The sequence below is a fragment of the Hyperolius riggenbachi genome, chromosome 11 (genome assembly GCF_040937935.1).
Source record: "Hyperolius riggenbachi isolate aHypRig1 chromosome 11, aHypRig1.pri, whole genome shotgun sequence".
NCBI classification, from domain to species: Eukaryota; Metazoa; Chordata; class Amphibia; order Anura; family Hyperoliidae; genus Hyperolius; species Hyperolius riggenbachi.
This window is the reverse complement of record NC_090656.1, coordinates 44,983,621-44,999,785: the sequence shown is the minus strand read 5'-3', so window position 1 is coordinate 44,999,785 and position 16,165 is coordinate 44,983,621. Positions and strand designations below refer to the sequence as shown.

The 16,165-nt window shown below is 44.0% G+C and overlaps 2 long non-coding RNA genes across 2 annotated transcripts in view; one reads left to right on the top strand and one right to left on the bottom strand.

Moving 5' to 3' along the window:
• Positions 1-7,832, bottom strand: part of LOC137538429 (uncharacterized) — a 45,881-nt gene extending 38,049 nt beyond the window's left edge. The window contains exon 1 of the long non-coding RNA XR_011024783.1: positions 7,547-7,832. This is a non-coding gene — a long non-coding RNA (uncharacterized lncRNA). The remainder of the gene's footprint in view (positions 1-7,546) is intronic.
• Positions 7,833-8,000: 168 nt separating this feature from the next.
• On the top strand, positions 8,001-9,604 carry LOC137538253 (uncharacterized). The gene is made up of 2 exons (XR_011024725.1): positions 8,001-8,123; positions 9,246-9,604. It is a non-coding gene; the product is annotated as an uncharacterized lncRNA (long non-coding RNA).
• Positions 9,605-16,165: the final 6,561 nt, after the last annotated feature.

Below are 16,165 nucleotides of genomic sequence, written 5' to 3'. Positions count from 1 at the left end.
CTGGACTGCTGGTGAAGGCCCTGCACCTTCTGAGAGCCCATTCTTATATGGTTCTGTTGCCAGGGTGAAAGAGAGCAGTCCTGGCAATCTCTTTTTTTTTTTTTCCTCTCATGTCATAAGACACGACACAGCAAGGTGTTGTCTCATCATTTTGTGAGTAGAAAGAATCTGTCTGGCAACGGTCTTCACAAGACCACAAAGGGTCAGGATAGATATCAATTCATTTATTTTTCTCAGGTGACGAAATTTTGAGGATGGTAGGCTGGGCAAATTTTGAAGTGTTGCTTTTAAATTACACTACTAAGTTAAAACTAGAAAAATCAGAAATACTTTTATCATACTAGAGAGGCACAGTTTGTTGTTGTTTTTTTTTGTCTTCACAGTTACCAGTATGATCTGCTGCCTCACAGTGTGACCCAGTCTTTGAGTTTGAAGATACTTTTTCTAATTGGACTTATTTTATTGTGTTGCTTATTGGTTGTAGGCTAGCTTTGGACACCAGAGCGGCGAAATTATCAGGTAGAGCATTTATTCTTTACAAGCTATCAACTGATATGTTTATTTTGTGTGAAACGTTCATCTCTGGTTCCCTTTAATAAGGGCATTTTCACATAACCAAATCATAAAAATAATTTTGAAATTGTGTGTCAAGTGATTTTGTCTCTTATATTATTGTTCTTCCACATAGAACTGAATAACATATGTGTATTTTAGCTGCAAAATTATTAATGCCAAATACGGCTGGAGGCACCAGATACATAAATTGAGTCGGAATTGGGCTTGGAAAGTTAGTAGCCCCCAAGGTGTTTACTGAGAGCAGGCTTGATTTTTTTTCATGGTGACGTGCTGAAATACTGTATAAAGAAAAGTCTTCTAAACTGCTTCCACATTTTTATGAATTCCAAATATAGAAGACTTAACAGTTTACGGAAAATGTCTTTCCTCCCTAGTGGATTTATCAACAGATACTGCCGGCTGACGTTTTTGAAAGTTTGGGCCATGGACCAATAATGGTGCACTCCTGGCGATCTTACATACAGTAGTAATAAATAGGGATTCCGAGCGAATCAGTGTTCGAAATGTGTAATCTTGAGCACTTAAGGACCACGGGCTTAAACTCTGTAAAGACCAGGCCATTTTTTACAAAATGGGCCACTGCAGCTTTAAAGAGACTCTGAAGCAGGAATAAATCTCGCTTCAGAGCTCATAGTGGGCATGTGTGCCCCTGCTAAAATGCCGCTATCCCGCGGCTAAACGGGGGTCCCTTCACCCCCAAACCCACCCCCGCAAACCTTGGTCGTAGACTTGGTCGTTCCTGGAGGCAGGGCTAACGGCTGCAGCCCTGCCTCCAGTCGCGTCTATCAGCGGCACATCGCCGCCTCTCCCCCGCCCCTCTCAGTGAAGGAAGACTGAGAGGGGCGGGGGAGAGGCGGAGATACGCGCTGACAGATGCGCGTGGGGCAGGGCTGCAGCGGTTATCCCTGCCCCAACCAGGAAGAGGGGATGCGCTGCACGGAGGGGGATTTGGGGGTGAAGGGACCCCCTTTTAGCGGCGTGATAGCGGCGGTTTAGCAGGGGCACACATGCCCCTGCTATCTATGAGGTCTGAAGCGAGATTTACTCTCGCTTCAGACTCTCTTTAAGGCCTTGCTGCAGGGCAGCACAACTCAGCACACAAGTGATCCCCCCCCTCCCACTTTTCTCCCCACCAACAGAGCTTTCTGTTGGTGGGGTCTGATCGCTCCCCAATGTTTATTTATTTTTTAGTAAATATTTATTTCATTTTTTTTTAATTAAATTTGCCTCTTTTTTTTTTTTTTTTGTAATTTTGTTCTTCTTCCCTCCCCCCGTCAGCCAATTACAGCCATCGGCTGTGATAGGCTTTAGCCTATCACAGCGGATCGCTCCTGTGTCACACCGCTGTACCCCAGCACAGCACTGACTTAGATCACAGCACTGTACAGTGTTATTAGATGGCGGTTTCACTGTCTAACAGTCTCCTATTGGCAATCGCCGCTGGGAGACTGATGGTGGAGCGGAGCTCAGTCATCCACTTGGAGATGCGTGCTCATCGGTGTTTGTTCAACGGACGCTATTAATAAGGGCTAGTAAAATTTGCAAGCTGCCAAAAAAAGTTGCCTCATGGAAAAGGTAAAAAAAAAAAATCACATATAAGAGAAAGTTAATCTCTTCGTAGTAGTCAGTAGATTTTATATTTTGATTTATTTATTGAATTTAGATATATACAAAATATTTAAACCCCTATGAGAAGGAAATGTTCCACCTAGGTCAAAGCACATTTCTGAAATATCAGAATGGAGCCTTTTGAGGTTGTATTTGCATTTTTCACTGTTTGAGGACAGTATATTTGATGTCAGCACTCTCCAATGACCATTGTTGTCTGCTCTTCACAAACTAATAAGAGAGAAAGAACTGTTTGCACTGACAAGACTTAATCATTCAGCTCTAAAGTGACTTTGCACCAATGTCCACTCAGATTTGGAGCCAGGTTAAACATGGATTAAGGTTGTGATGTTTCTGGAGCAGAACAGCTCTTGCTTTCTTTTTTAGGAGCCTTTGCTGCCATGAACCTAGAAAGGATGAGACCTCCAAGCATTGTGGGAAGTCCTTCAAAAGTATCACATAGGTGAACTGTGGTAAGAAATGGAAATGAGGTGCACAGAATAACTTCTGTGAGGCCTTAAACCAGGTTGCACATGTAAACTTAAAGGGATACTGTAGGGGGTCGGGGGAAAATGAGCTGAACTTACCCGGGGCTTCTAATGGTCCCCCGCAGACATCCTGTGCCCGCGCAGCCACTCACCTATGCTCCGGCCCCGCCTCCAGTTCACTTCTGGAATTTCTGACTTTAAAGTCAGAAAATCACTGCGCCTGCGTTACCGTGTCCTCGCTCCCGCTGATGTCACCAGGAGCGTACAGCGCAGGCACAGACCATACTGGGCCTGCGCTGTGCGCTCTTGATGACATCAGCGGGATCGAGGACATGGCAACGCAGGGGCAGTGGTTTTCTGACTTTAAAGTCAGAAATTCCAGAAGTGAACTGGAGGCGGGGCCGGAGCATCAGTGAGCGGCTGTGCATACACAGGATGTCTGCGGGGGACCGTTAGAAGCCCCGGGTAAGTTCAACTCATTTTCCCCCGACCTCCCTACAGTATCCCGTTAACGCAGTCTTCCATCATTGTAACTGTGGCAGAGTCCTTCGAGCCCTTGATGTAAGATATCTTAGATGGTTGCCCAGAAGGTGGTCTTGTGGTACCCCAACCTTGCTGAACAGATTCAATATTTCTGAGTTATGTTTCAAATATTCTGCAGTGCACCTTGTTTTCCCATCAAAATGGCTTAATAATTTGAATCTGGTCATTCCACAATATTTTTTGAGAGGCAGCTATTGGTTTTTATAATGAATTTTCGGGGGGCATCTTGAAACAACTCAGGAACAGTAGTAGTATTTACTGTATATATAAACAATATACAAGTTGGGAGCATTTTTACTTATACGCGGCTAACATCTACAACATTATGCAGAGTGCTTTCAAACATTTGCATATTGCACTCATTAAGAAACATGAGATGCACCTGGAAAGGCTTCTTGGCAAACATTTTAAAAGTAAAGAACACAATGAATACTAACTGTACAAAGGTATAAACGTAAAACTAAAGTTACCGCCTTTTCCAATATGTCGGTAACCCTTGGCTTGTAAAGATGCTAGCTCTTAAAGTTTTGCGCCTAACACAGTAAATAAAAAAAATACATACATGAGATAATAGTATAATTTTATGCATGCCTACTCAAACAGATCATTTTTTTAAAGAATCTTTGGGCAAAACTGTGATGCCATTTTTTTCACACTATAAGAATGTTTTTACATCATACTGCAGCAGGGCGCTCGTTTAACAAGGTCTGAATGTTGAAATAGGAATGCATGGAAACTTATGAAACGCAATAAAGGGGGCATGATAACTATAGAGGTAGATATACCAAGCTGAAAGATTTTAGTTTGTGACTGATCAGTGATAAGCGATTCTTTTCACATTCATGTTTGTGAAAATAATGCAAAATATGTCTTTTGAGTGAAAATGCCATCCAAAATAATTTTGTAATAAGTTTGTGATTTTTCTCACTAAAATAATGTTGATGCTTTTTGTGCAGTTTTGCAGTACAATGAAAGATTGTCTGCGCTGTTTGTGAATTTTCGTATCGGAATGAAAAATTGGGGGGTTTTAACCCTATTGCGAGAATACAATGTATTTGCAAGCCACACCATTCTTGATAGGTGGGGAGGAAAGGCTGTGCATCCCTAAACACATGTTGCAATTGAATGGTTAATCGCACAGGCATACACCGCCTCTGCCAGACTGAAAAATGCATGCCCTGCATCCAAGACAAGTGCTAACATTTATTACACTAGGAGGTACTTTAGCTTCCAATATGGTTTGCATGCAAGGTATATTATACTAGACACTTGCGCCACGGTGAGGCAGACCTCCGGGCAAGTGACCTAACATAAATTTAAAACCTCGGGAGCAGCTAAGCAGAAAAAAATGTGTAACTTACATTTGGTAGAACAGCGAGGAGAACGCCAGCGCATACCACTAAGGCTGCATCTGAAATGAGGAGGAGGGGCTGGGAGCAGCTAACCTGACCTAAACCTGTCTTGGATGCAGGGCATGCAATTTCAGTCTGGCAGAGGCGGTGTATGCCTTAACTTTGTAACTATGTAACTGCCAGGTTAGCTGCTCCCAGCCCCTCCTCCTCAGTTTCCTGTTTGCATCATAAGTAGTAGCAGATTTGCATATGATTTGCATCTGAATTGAATGCGAAGTGTGTAGAAAGTCTATATAGGTGCTACACACTAAGCTGGAGGTCATTTCAGATGCAGCCTTAGTGGTATGCGCTGGCGTTCTCCTCGCTACACTATTATTGATACCCATAACCCCTGCTCCACATTGGTGGGCATCTTCAACCGATATGTACCATGTATAAATGTCTAATGGAGAAGTTCACTTATTCTGATCTGATCATTACTCAAGAAGAGCTTGCGGCCAAGAGCAAGCATAATTGCAGTGGACATGCGTGAGTACAAGAAATGTGCATGCCCAGGAAATGTGAATGTCTATAGCGTATTCTTGAGCACATGCTGCACATGCTCAGTCAGGGTCAGATTTACTATAAGGCACTGTAGGCATGTGCCTAAAAGCGCTTGATGATAGAAAGGCGTCTCACTCCCCTCCCCAAGTGCCTCCCTCCCTCCTTCCCTATGCAGAGTCCTAAACAGAGTGTAAATGAGAGGGTTCTCACCGTGTTCTCTGCATTCCACTGACGAGATCTCCCTGCAGTCTGGGGCAATGTAATATTGAGGATAGCTTTGGCTACATAATACTAAGGGACACCTGCAGGGTCAGACTGGGCCACAGTAGTACAGTTTTTTCCCTCGGTGGCCCCCCCTCCAGGTCTCTGGTGGGCCCCTCACTCCTTGTCTGACAGAGCTCCCATTGCTGCCTGCAGCACAAAAATTCTCTTCTCAGTGCTGTAATCACTCATGCTGAGAGCAGTGGCATAGCTAAGGAGCTGTAGGCCTCGATGCAAATTTTACAATGGGGCCCCACAAGCACTCTATACATAACAATTGATACGACGCACCAAAACCTGCCGATGGCAACTACAGTGTCAGAGGTGCAAGAAAGAGATGGAAAATAGCTTGTTAATGATTACCACTGTTCAAAGTATCTATAGAAGTGATTATTATGAGCACAGGACCAATAGAGAGGTAATACTGTAGTTGAGGGAGGGCCCTTCGGGACCCCTTTGGCCCAAGGGCCCCGATGCAGTCACAACCTCTGCAACTTCTGCGGTCGCAACCTCTGCAAAGTAGGACATTACTTTATATTGAAGGAGGGGACTCTATGCAAAGTTTTTCTGGGCAGCAATGTCTCTGAATTACAATGCTGCTAAGATCATGTACATTTGGCCCTGTCCATAATACATCATGACCACGCCCACCTTCCGGGGCATGGTCACACCCTTTTTTCACTGCAATCATGGGATGTGTGGGACCCAGGTTGAAATTTCTTTGGTGGGCCCCCAGTGTCTCAGTCCGACCCTGGACACCTGTAGCTACCTATGACGGGCAAAGGAGAGGTGACAGCTGTCGGTGCAGTTCGGTTGGGGTTTGTAGGTTTATGGAGGGCAAAGTCTAGAGTGCCAGGTCATCTGTGCCTATAGGTTCCTGTGATGTAAATCCCGGCCTGGGCTCAGTGAAAGGAATTGCTCATGCTCAAAGAAAGGTAGCTGTGCATGAGCGATTCCTTTTACTGGTTATGGTTGTTTATCAACTCATGCATTCACAGTGGAAATGAGCTCTGTCCTGGTCCCAGGTTCTTTCAGTGTATTGGAATAATGAAAGAACTTACCATATAACAGGGAACAGGAGAGACACAGGAGGCTGCACGGAGCTGTAAGCATTTTCAAAAACTTCAGGTTTGCTTTAACCCATTCGCGTTCCGTCGTTTTCACGTGAGAAATGTTCACCTCCCATTCATTAGCCTATAACTTTATCACTACTTATCACAATGAACTGATCTATATCTTGTTTTTTCCGCCACCAATTAGGCTTTCTTTGGGGGGTACATTTTGCTAAGAGCCACTTTACTGTAAATGCATTTTAACAGGAAGAATAAGAAAAAAATGGAAAAATTCATTATTTCTCAGTTTTCAGCCATTATAGTTTTAAAATAATACATGCCTCCATAATTAAAACTCACGTATTGTATTTGCCCATATGTCCCGGTTATTACACCGTTAAAATTATGTCCCTATCACAATGTATGGCGACAATATTTTATTTGGAAATAAAGGTGCATTTTTTCCATTTTGCATCTATCACTATTTACAAGTTTAAAATAAAAAAAATATAGAAATATTTCATCTTTACATTGATATTTAAAAAGTTTAGACCCTTAGGTAAATATTTACATGGTTTTTTTTTTTTTATTGTAATGTTTTTTTTTTTTATAGTAAACATTTTATTTGGGTAGTTTTGGGAGGGTGTGAGGTAAACAATAGATTTATAATGTAAATGTGTGTTAATTTTTATTTTTTCTTACTTTCAGTTGTAGTATTACTTTTTGGCCATGAGTTTGTTTACATGATGTCACTCTAAGCGTAACACATGCTTAGAGCGACGCATGAGGGAGGTGACAGCCAGAAAAAGCACAGCTTCCGAGAGAAGCTGTCGCTTTTTCAGTGGGGAGAGGAATCAGTGATCGGGCACCATAGCCCGATACATTGATTCTTGGGCTACCGAATCCGCGGCCGGGAGTGCGCGTGCATGCGCGCGACCGGCCGCGGAAGCGCGCGGTAGCGCGCATGGTTCCTGGACGTAGATTCTTCGTCCAGGAACCAAAATAGGTTAAGCATTCCTGTATTAAAGGGCCACTGTCACAAAAATCTTAAAATGTAGAATATATGTAAACATATACAGATAAGAAGTATCTTTCTTCCACAGTAAAATGAACCATAAATTACCTTTCTCCTATGTTGCTGTCACTTAAAGTAAGTAGTAGAAATCTGACAGAATCAACAGGTTTTGGACTAGCCCATCTCCTCATGGGGGGGTCCTCAGGGTTTTCTTTATTTTCAAAAGCACTTAGTGAATGACAGGTTCTCTGTCCAACTGCCATAAAAAGTGTAAGGTGAGCAGGGATGCTGGCCAGCATCTTTGTATAAATTCTTTTCAGGGAGTAACCTTATCCAATATAATAATACCTAAGTGTCTCTGCATCCGGTCCCTGTGTGTGTGTGTGTCCCAGCTCCCAGACCTGACAGTTTGCTGTCTGTGTAACTTCATTGCATTGTGGGAAATAACAGCTTTTTCCAACTGCTAAACAAGCAACATCTAACTGTGTGCATATACTTTGGACAGCGATGAGGGATAGGCAATCGGGACGCATCCATGCACGCATTGCGGGGGGGGGGGGGGGGGGGGCACTAGCGGCCGTGGCAACGGGCGGGCCTTTTTACTAGTAAAGAATAAAGGCCATACTGAGAATCCCCTATGGAAATGGGATAGCCCAAAACCTGTCGGAAGTGTCAGATTTTTACTGTAAGTGACAGCAATATGGGAGAAAAGTAATCTATAGCTCAGTTTACCCTGAAAGAAATGTACGGTACTTCTTATTTGTATGTTTACATATATTTTACATGTTAAGATTTTTATAACAGTGGTCCTTTCAATGTTTGTGCTTTATACTTAAATAATAAAATAGAAATGCAGCAATTCATTAGCATATTCTGTACTGCATGCATCTCATCGTCAGAAAAAGAATGTTCCTCTGCACATCAGCATTATATTAAATCATAGAGGCACAAGAAGAGTTAAAATTAATGCAAGCCTATTATATCTTTGGCAGCAATTAGCATGCATCATATATTAGGACTAGGTAGGCCTTTCCATGTCGGCTTAAATTATCTTGCCAAAGGCTGAAGCCAAAGAATAACATCCTCAGCAGAAGTATCACATGGCATCTTTGCATCTCCTTAAGACTTGAGACGTGGCTTTCTGATTGGGCACGAAGCCTGCATACGATATTTAAAGAAATTGGAATTAGGCAGGGAACACCAGTCTCTTAGTTTTGTCAGAGCAGAGCAGAAAAAAATAGAAAATGGCAATGTAATATTTGTATATTTATTGTGTTTGCAAAAGACTGATATGTAGGACAAATATCTGCTGATCTTAGGAGTGGGGATGGCTGTATTTAGGACTGACTGCTAGTGCTGCTCAAATATGCCTCAGTTTGGTTTAAAGTGAACCTTTAGACTAAAAATCTACTCAGCCGCATTGAAAAGGCTTGTTGTTTCTTTAACAGTTTCACAGCATCAGAACTTTGTTTTTCTTACTAAAGCATCATTTTTAGCTGCATTTTTAGCTAAGCTCCTCCCCATCAAAGAAAAAAAGCCCAGGCTTTTTTTCCCTGATGCTGTGCAGAGCATGATGGGATTACCTATGTTGTTATTCACGTTGCCTAGCAACTGGGAGAGGTGCTCAGGACAAAGGACAGTTGGAACTGTGTCTCATGCTCCCTGTCACCTCCTTTCAACCAAAAAGATGGCTGCCATCATGAAATCTAACATTTGCATGTTCTTTTAAAACAGGGTGGGTAAGAGATTATATTACCTATTTTAATTAATATAACTAATGTAACTTAATGACAGTATGTTTGCTTAGGCTGGAGTTCCTCTTTAAGTAAAGCTCAATACTCACCTGAAGATGGATCAGGGAACAGCACAGCGATGCCTCCTGACCAACGAGGTTCCCCAGTCCATCTTCCTACTCGCGGAAACACAGGACGGGTGCGGACAGGAAGTCCATTGATCGCGGTACTTTGCACCGGAGTCGTTGGGGATCCGTCATGACGGTCATTCCTGCCATGCATCAACAAATGTTCTTGTATTCACACACCTGTACCCATTTCACACAATCACTTGTCACTCAAGAAAAATCGCCAGGCATTGGAAAAATCATTAGAAATATCACCTAGTGGCTAGTAAGGGTCTTTAGGATAAATAAACAAGTGCTGTTTTTTTTGGTTTTTGTTTTTTTAAGGTCCTGGGTCCAATCACCATTAAAGTCTATAAAGAAATAGTTCTATGGTTTGTTAAAGTGGCTTAAAAACTCTGAATGTGCTGAAAGTTACCCCCCTAGGCTTATATGTGAGTCAGTGGGGCAGAATGGATGGTGAAGCAGATTTTGTTATTGGCAGAGGAGCGTTAGGATTGTGTATTAGTGATCTGCTCTTGCCAGCAGAGTGCGCTGCTCAAGACTACCTGTGTCCCCTGGCATGTGGAGCAGAACGTGCAAGCAACATGTCAGCAGTGCAGTGATCAGGGAATCTTCCTGTGAGGCAATCGCTGTGTCTCATTTATATCTGACACCATCTGCTGGCATTTTGAGACACAGCTGTATAATCCTTGGTGCACATATGGCTATGGGTAGGGGGAATGACTTGAACTGGGGGCACATCTGGCCACTGGGGAGGGTTTTTTTACGTGAGTCCATCATTTTTTCCTGGTTTCTGTGGGAAAAGTGGGTACCTCGGCTTATACATGGGTTGGCTTATATGCAAGTATATACAGTACTCACAAACAGGTTTTAAGTTTCGAAACCACAGTTAATCGCCTGTGAAGAAAGGCCTGTCTTCACTCAGGTGTGTGGTAACCTCTAGATGTAGGTGGTTGCTTAATCAAAAATAATCATAATCAAGCATTTATCAAACTGGCCCCCAAAATGAGGAAGACAAACTATGGGAGGGAGAAGGCATTCTAAGCAAATACAAAAATCAAAATAGTAAGAATAGCTTACCTCAATGACATATCATCATAAATTGTAAAAAAAGGGGTAGTTTACTAAAACTCATAAAGAATACTGTTAATTCATGTATATCTGATTTTTATGAGAATTCTCAAACTTACAAAAAAATGTCAGGAACATTTTAACTTTCACTAAAGCATGGATGGTTACACAAAGAAAAATATATATTTTCTCACTAGGCACTTTATGTAAGACATTAAAATTACAAAAAAAGGCCTCTGTTATTGTCTTTCCTGGGCCATATTTGATGATGGACAGCTAGAATTAGACACTGCAGAAGCCTCTGCTAAATAATAATAATAATTATTATTATTATCATTTTCATTCTTCTTCTTCTTATTATTATTTTTTTCATATATTTTATATGCATTCAAGGTCGGTGCAAGCTACAATGGGACCCTGGGGAAAAAATTACATGGGGCCCCCTGACCCCCCTCCTACAGAGTATGCACAACACACTCACCGATCTGGCTGGCACGCTCCTCCCTCACTCTGTGAGCTGCTGTAATTATCCTCATGTAAAAGGCAGTGGGGTCACTGAGTAGTGTCGCACTGCAAAGGATGAAGACCGAGGCTTACAGAATGAAGAAGGTGCACACCAATTGTACTGGTGACTGTGTTCCACTATGCAAACTCTGCAGGGGCCCCATGAGCAGGGGCGTATCTAGGTAGTGCAGAGCCTATGGCAAATACTGAAATTGCGCTATCTGTCCCCTCTAAAAACAGAATCCTTTCTTGCATACTTGTGTTATGGTTGCCTGTGTTTTCTAGCTCAGGATACTGCTGAAGTTACTTCTTTAGCAATTGTTTTATTATTTCCTCTCTGTCCTCTTTTCTAACACTAAGCCAATTGTGCCCTGCCTACATACATGAGTTAAGTAGTAGCCATGTTCCCCAGATAACAGGATTAATTTGATCTGAGGTCTGAGTGACGGGAAGGCATGGGGGCAGGAATGTGGCGCAGCACAGGAGCAGGCATGGGGTGCAGCATAGGGGCAGGTATGGTGCCCATGGGGTTGTGGCGCCCATGGCATGAGCCATGCCTGCACCCTTCTAGATACGCCTCTGCCCATGAGAACACTTTTTATATTAAGGGAGACGGGGGGGGGGGGGGCAGCAGCTGTCTCAGGAGCCCTGGACAATTGTCCAGTTTGCCCAGTTTGTGTACTGTCACAAACACTGGTTCGCACGACAGCCGGGGGCCCCAGCCTCTCTCACTTGCTGGGGACCCCAAACCACCATGCGATACCCAGAGGGAAATGTGGGCGAGCCCTGGCTCTCTCACCTCCAGGGACTTCACCCCCATCACCTCCAAACTGAATGCAAACTGCAACACACACAATTGCTTACTACCAGTTCAGGCATTTTCCTACTTCTATCTGGCCACTGGCCAGCAGGCGCCAGTCAGCCAATCAGGTGCACGGTCATACACCCTTTGCCTGCCCTACTGATCTAGCAGGATCTGCACAAATTAGCATTCAGGTGGGAGGCTTGGTTGGACGTAATCATTGATTACATCTTTTACAGGGACCGCCGCGTGTAGGCATCTCCCACACAGTCCCCTCCCTAACCACTCACCTGTCAACCGCATCCTGGTAGCTGCAAAAACAGAAATTTAAAATCACAAACACTGGTGCGCACAACAGCTGGGGGCCCCAGCCTCTCTCACTTGCTGGGGCCCCCAAACCACCATGCGATACCCAGAGGGAAATGTGGGCAAGCCTGCACCCTTCTAGATACGCCTCTGCCCATGAGAACACTTTTTATATTAAGGGAGGCTTGGGGGGGGGCAGCAGCTGTCTCAGGAGCCCTGGACAATTGTCCAGTTTGCCCAGTTTGTGTACTGACCAAGAATCAAACCTGGAAATCTAGCATTACAAGGAGAGCGCGCTAGTTGCTTATGCCCATGCATGTGACTGCACCTTCACTATCGGGAGATATAACCCAGGTGAAGATTGCACACCCATCGCACTTAATAACAGACAATTATAACTCCCCACCAAGTCTGCAGGGTCCAGCATGTTCTCCTGTGTTTTCCTGCCCAAGAGAATTTTAGTAAATCAATCCCCATATGTCACCAGCTCTCAGCTTATAAATGAGTAGTACAGGAAACGCTGCCAGATTATGTACATCTATATACCGTAGTACAAATGACATTGGAATGAGTTCCACTCTGCACATCATCTACACATACATCCAGATGACAGCTTTATTCTAGGTCCAGTTGTTAATGTCACTGAGCTTTCTGATGCAAAAAACCAGAGGGTGCTGGCCAGATACATCCTTCATCATTGTGACTGATAGTAACAACATCCACTTGTCCTGTCAATTACATATTTCCTGTACATGTGTTTGCACTCCAGCAAGCCCCTCATTCTACAGTTGTTATTTGCTGGATGCATCATGATCAGGAGAACACTGGATAGTATCACGGCAGTGTTCCTGTTTGGTCAGTGCATATTTCATTGGAACTCAGGGCTGCCTTCAGAATATATATATATAAACAGTCTTGGCCCTATACAAGCTACACTTAAGGGCCGGTTCACACTTGCGGTTCCCTGCCAAACGGAACGGATGACCTGACCGGATCCGGACCGGATCGGAACCGTACGGTTCTGACCCGGATCCGATCCGGATCCGGTCAGTTTGCATCAGGTGTTCATCAGGATCCGTTTGGCAAAAGATAGTAGAAAAGGAATAAAAATGTTGGGGTCTGGGAGGTCAGCAGAAGGTGGACCTGTGGAATCAGGCCCTCCGCTGTTTAGCACTCACCTCCACCTCCGACATACTGCCAACATCTCCAGCACGTTTAAAATCACTGCTGCTCCACTCCAAAATGCTTGCCCATGTGTCCCCATCCAAAATTGCCGCTTCAATACGCATAGGAAGTGGGGTAGAACATCCGGATTTTTAGCCAGTGTGTTGTGCGCTCTCCGGTTCTCATTGGTTTGTATTGGCCGGATGGTGCAGTCCGGCTCCGCTCCGGATACGGCTGCCGGAGGAGCCGGACCAAAAAATAGCGCATGTTGGGTCTTACGCCGGAGTCCGGATCCGGATCCGGTCCGGACGAAACGGACGCATGTGAACGGACGCATAGGCTTTCATTGCTATGCCGTGCGTCCGTTCCGTCCATTCTGCATGCGGTCCGGCTCCGGCACGGCGATTCCGGACGGCGACCGCTAATGTGAACCAGGCCTAAGGGTTCCTTGTAGGTCCCTGTTTAATGGGAACATTCTGGGCATGTCTCCATTGAGCTTGGTACTGCACTAACCTCATGATAGTGGCACTGCTAAAACCTGCTTGTTTTATACTTCTTTTCTAAGAGCAGTGCCACAGAAGATGATGGCGCTATAAATCATTATTATTATTATTGATTTATAAAGCACCAACATATTCCATGGCGCTGTACAAAGTAAGAAACAAATATGGGGTGCATAACAATACAAACAATAGGATACACCAATATACAAAATACAGAACTGGTAATTACAGTGACAAAAGTGTATAACAAATTCCAAGATACAAAAGAGTGAGAGAGCTAGAGAGATATAGGATATATAATAATTAATTATTATTATTAACAACAACAACAATAATAATAATAATATTAATCCCCTACTGAAAGCCGATGATTTTCAGTATGTTCCCAAAAAACATTAGTGCATTACATGAAGGTAATTTTGCATATTGTTCTGAATTCCATGAACTCCAGTTTTTTTACTTTTAAAGTGGATCCCAGATAAACTTTTACTCATTGCAGAATTGTGTGTCTTTCATATAGTTTATAGGGCATTCCTCAAGCCAAATACTTTTTTTTTTGTTTTAATACTTTAATTCCCTATAAACTAAACAAGCCTCGCCCACAGCTTTTCACAGTGCCTTGGAATTTTTAGACAGTAGCAAGAGCTTATAGGAGCTTAGTCTAGGCAGGGGGAGTTGTTACTAGCCAGAGATTTCAGAGGCAGAGGGGAGGAGGGAGCAGGAAAGGGGACTGAATTTACACACAGGCAAGCTGATAGCATCTCCAGCCCTCAGCCTGTGACAATGTGACAAAGAGAACATGGCTGTCCTCATTGTATCACAAGAATAAATATTCATAAACTGTTGAAGCTGTTTGCAGATAGATATGCTGTGTAAACTTTCTAAGCTTTAGATACCATATATATACGAGTTACTTGTTATAGTTAGTTTTTCATCTTGCATCCACTTTAAGGGCTGGTTCACATGGACGGCAGGTGGCGTTGGGGCAGCTGGAAGCCGTATCATCCTGTGACGTCTTGTTTGGGGGTGGCGGTACGGCAATCGTCGTCTTCCCGTTGCGATCAGCGTTTCTCATCCCCGCAAGTGGACATGAAGACCAGGGACTTAATTAGAAATCACTGGGCCCCCCTGCAACAATTTGGATGCCCACCCCCATAGGTGCCAAATAATCGTAATGGAGCTGCGTTTCACTATAAAATAATAGTAATTGGGCAGCATTTCATCATAAAATAATCGTAATGCAGCAATGTTTCACCAGAAATTAATCGTAAAGTGGGCAGCATTTCACCAGAAATTAATCATAAAATGGGCAGCATGTCACCAGAAATTAATCGTAAAGTGGGCAGCATTTCACCATAAAATAATCGTAAAGTGGGCAGCATTTCACCATAAAATAATTGTAAAGTGGGCAGCATTTCACCATAAAATAATCGTAAAGTGGGCAACAGTCATCAGAAAATAATCGTTATGTGGGAAGCAGTCACCAGAAAATAATCGCAATGTGGGCAGCAGTCACCAGAAAATCGTAATGTGGGCAGCAGTCACCAGAAAATCGTAATGTGGGCAGCATTCACCAGAAAATCGCAATGTGGGCAGCAGTCACCAGAAAATCGTAATGTGGGCAGCATTCACCAGAAAATCGTACAGTGGGCACCATTCAGCAGAAAATTACAATGTGGGCAGCATTCACCAGAAAATCGCAATGTGGGCAGCAGTCACCAGAAAATCGTACAGTGGGCACAATTCACCAGAAAATCGCAATGTGGGCAGCAGTCACCAGAAAATCATAATGTGGGCAGAAGTCACCAGAAAATCACAATGTGGGCAGCAGTCACCAGAATATCACAATGTGGGCAGCATTCAGCAGAAAATCGCAATGTGGGCAGCATTCAGCAGAAAATCGTAATGTGGGTAGCATTCACCAGAAAATTGTAACGTGGGCAGCATTCACCAGAAAATTGTAACGTGGGCAGCATTCACCAGAAGATCGTAATGTGGGCAGCAGTCACAAGAAAAAAATGCACCTGTAAAAAAAAAGCAATTTACTCACCTGGCAGAAGTCTCCTCTCCTGGTCGGCCTCTTGCGCGCAGCTCCCCCGACGATCCTTCAGCAGCAAATCTTCTGTGCTAACAAGCAGAGAGTAGGGCTTTGGGAAGATGGCACCCGAAGCCCTGTACTGGAGACACAAATAGTATCCAGTGTAGGGCTTCAGGCCCTGCTCTGCCTCCCAGGAGACTGCGGGCTGCGGGAATGAACTGGCGCGGCGTCCATTAGACGCCGCAGCCAGGTCCATTTCTGGCTGCGGGGTCCCACAATCGGAGGAGCGGCAGTGCCTCCCCCTGCACGCGGTGGGCTCTGAGCCCCGGGCTGCCCTGTGGCCGATGGGGTTGCATCCCCAGTAGTTACGCCAGTGATGAAGACGTGGTGGCTAGGTGACCCTAGAAGCCGCATGAAATGGCTGAAACTACGCAGTAAATCAGGATCGAAATATTGTTTTTCTGCAATCAACGGTAAT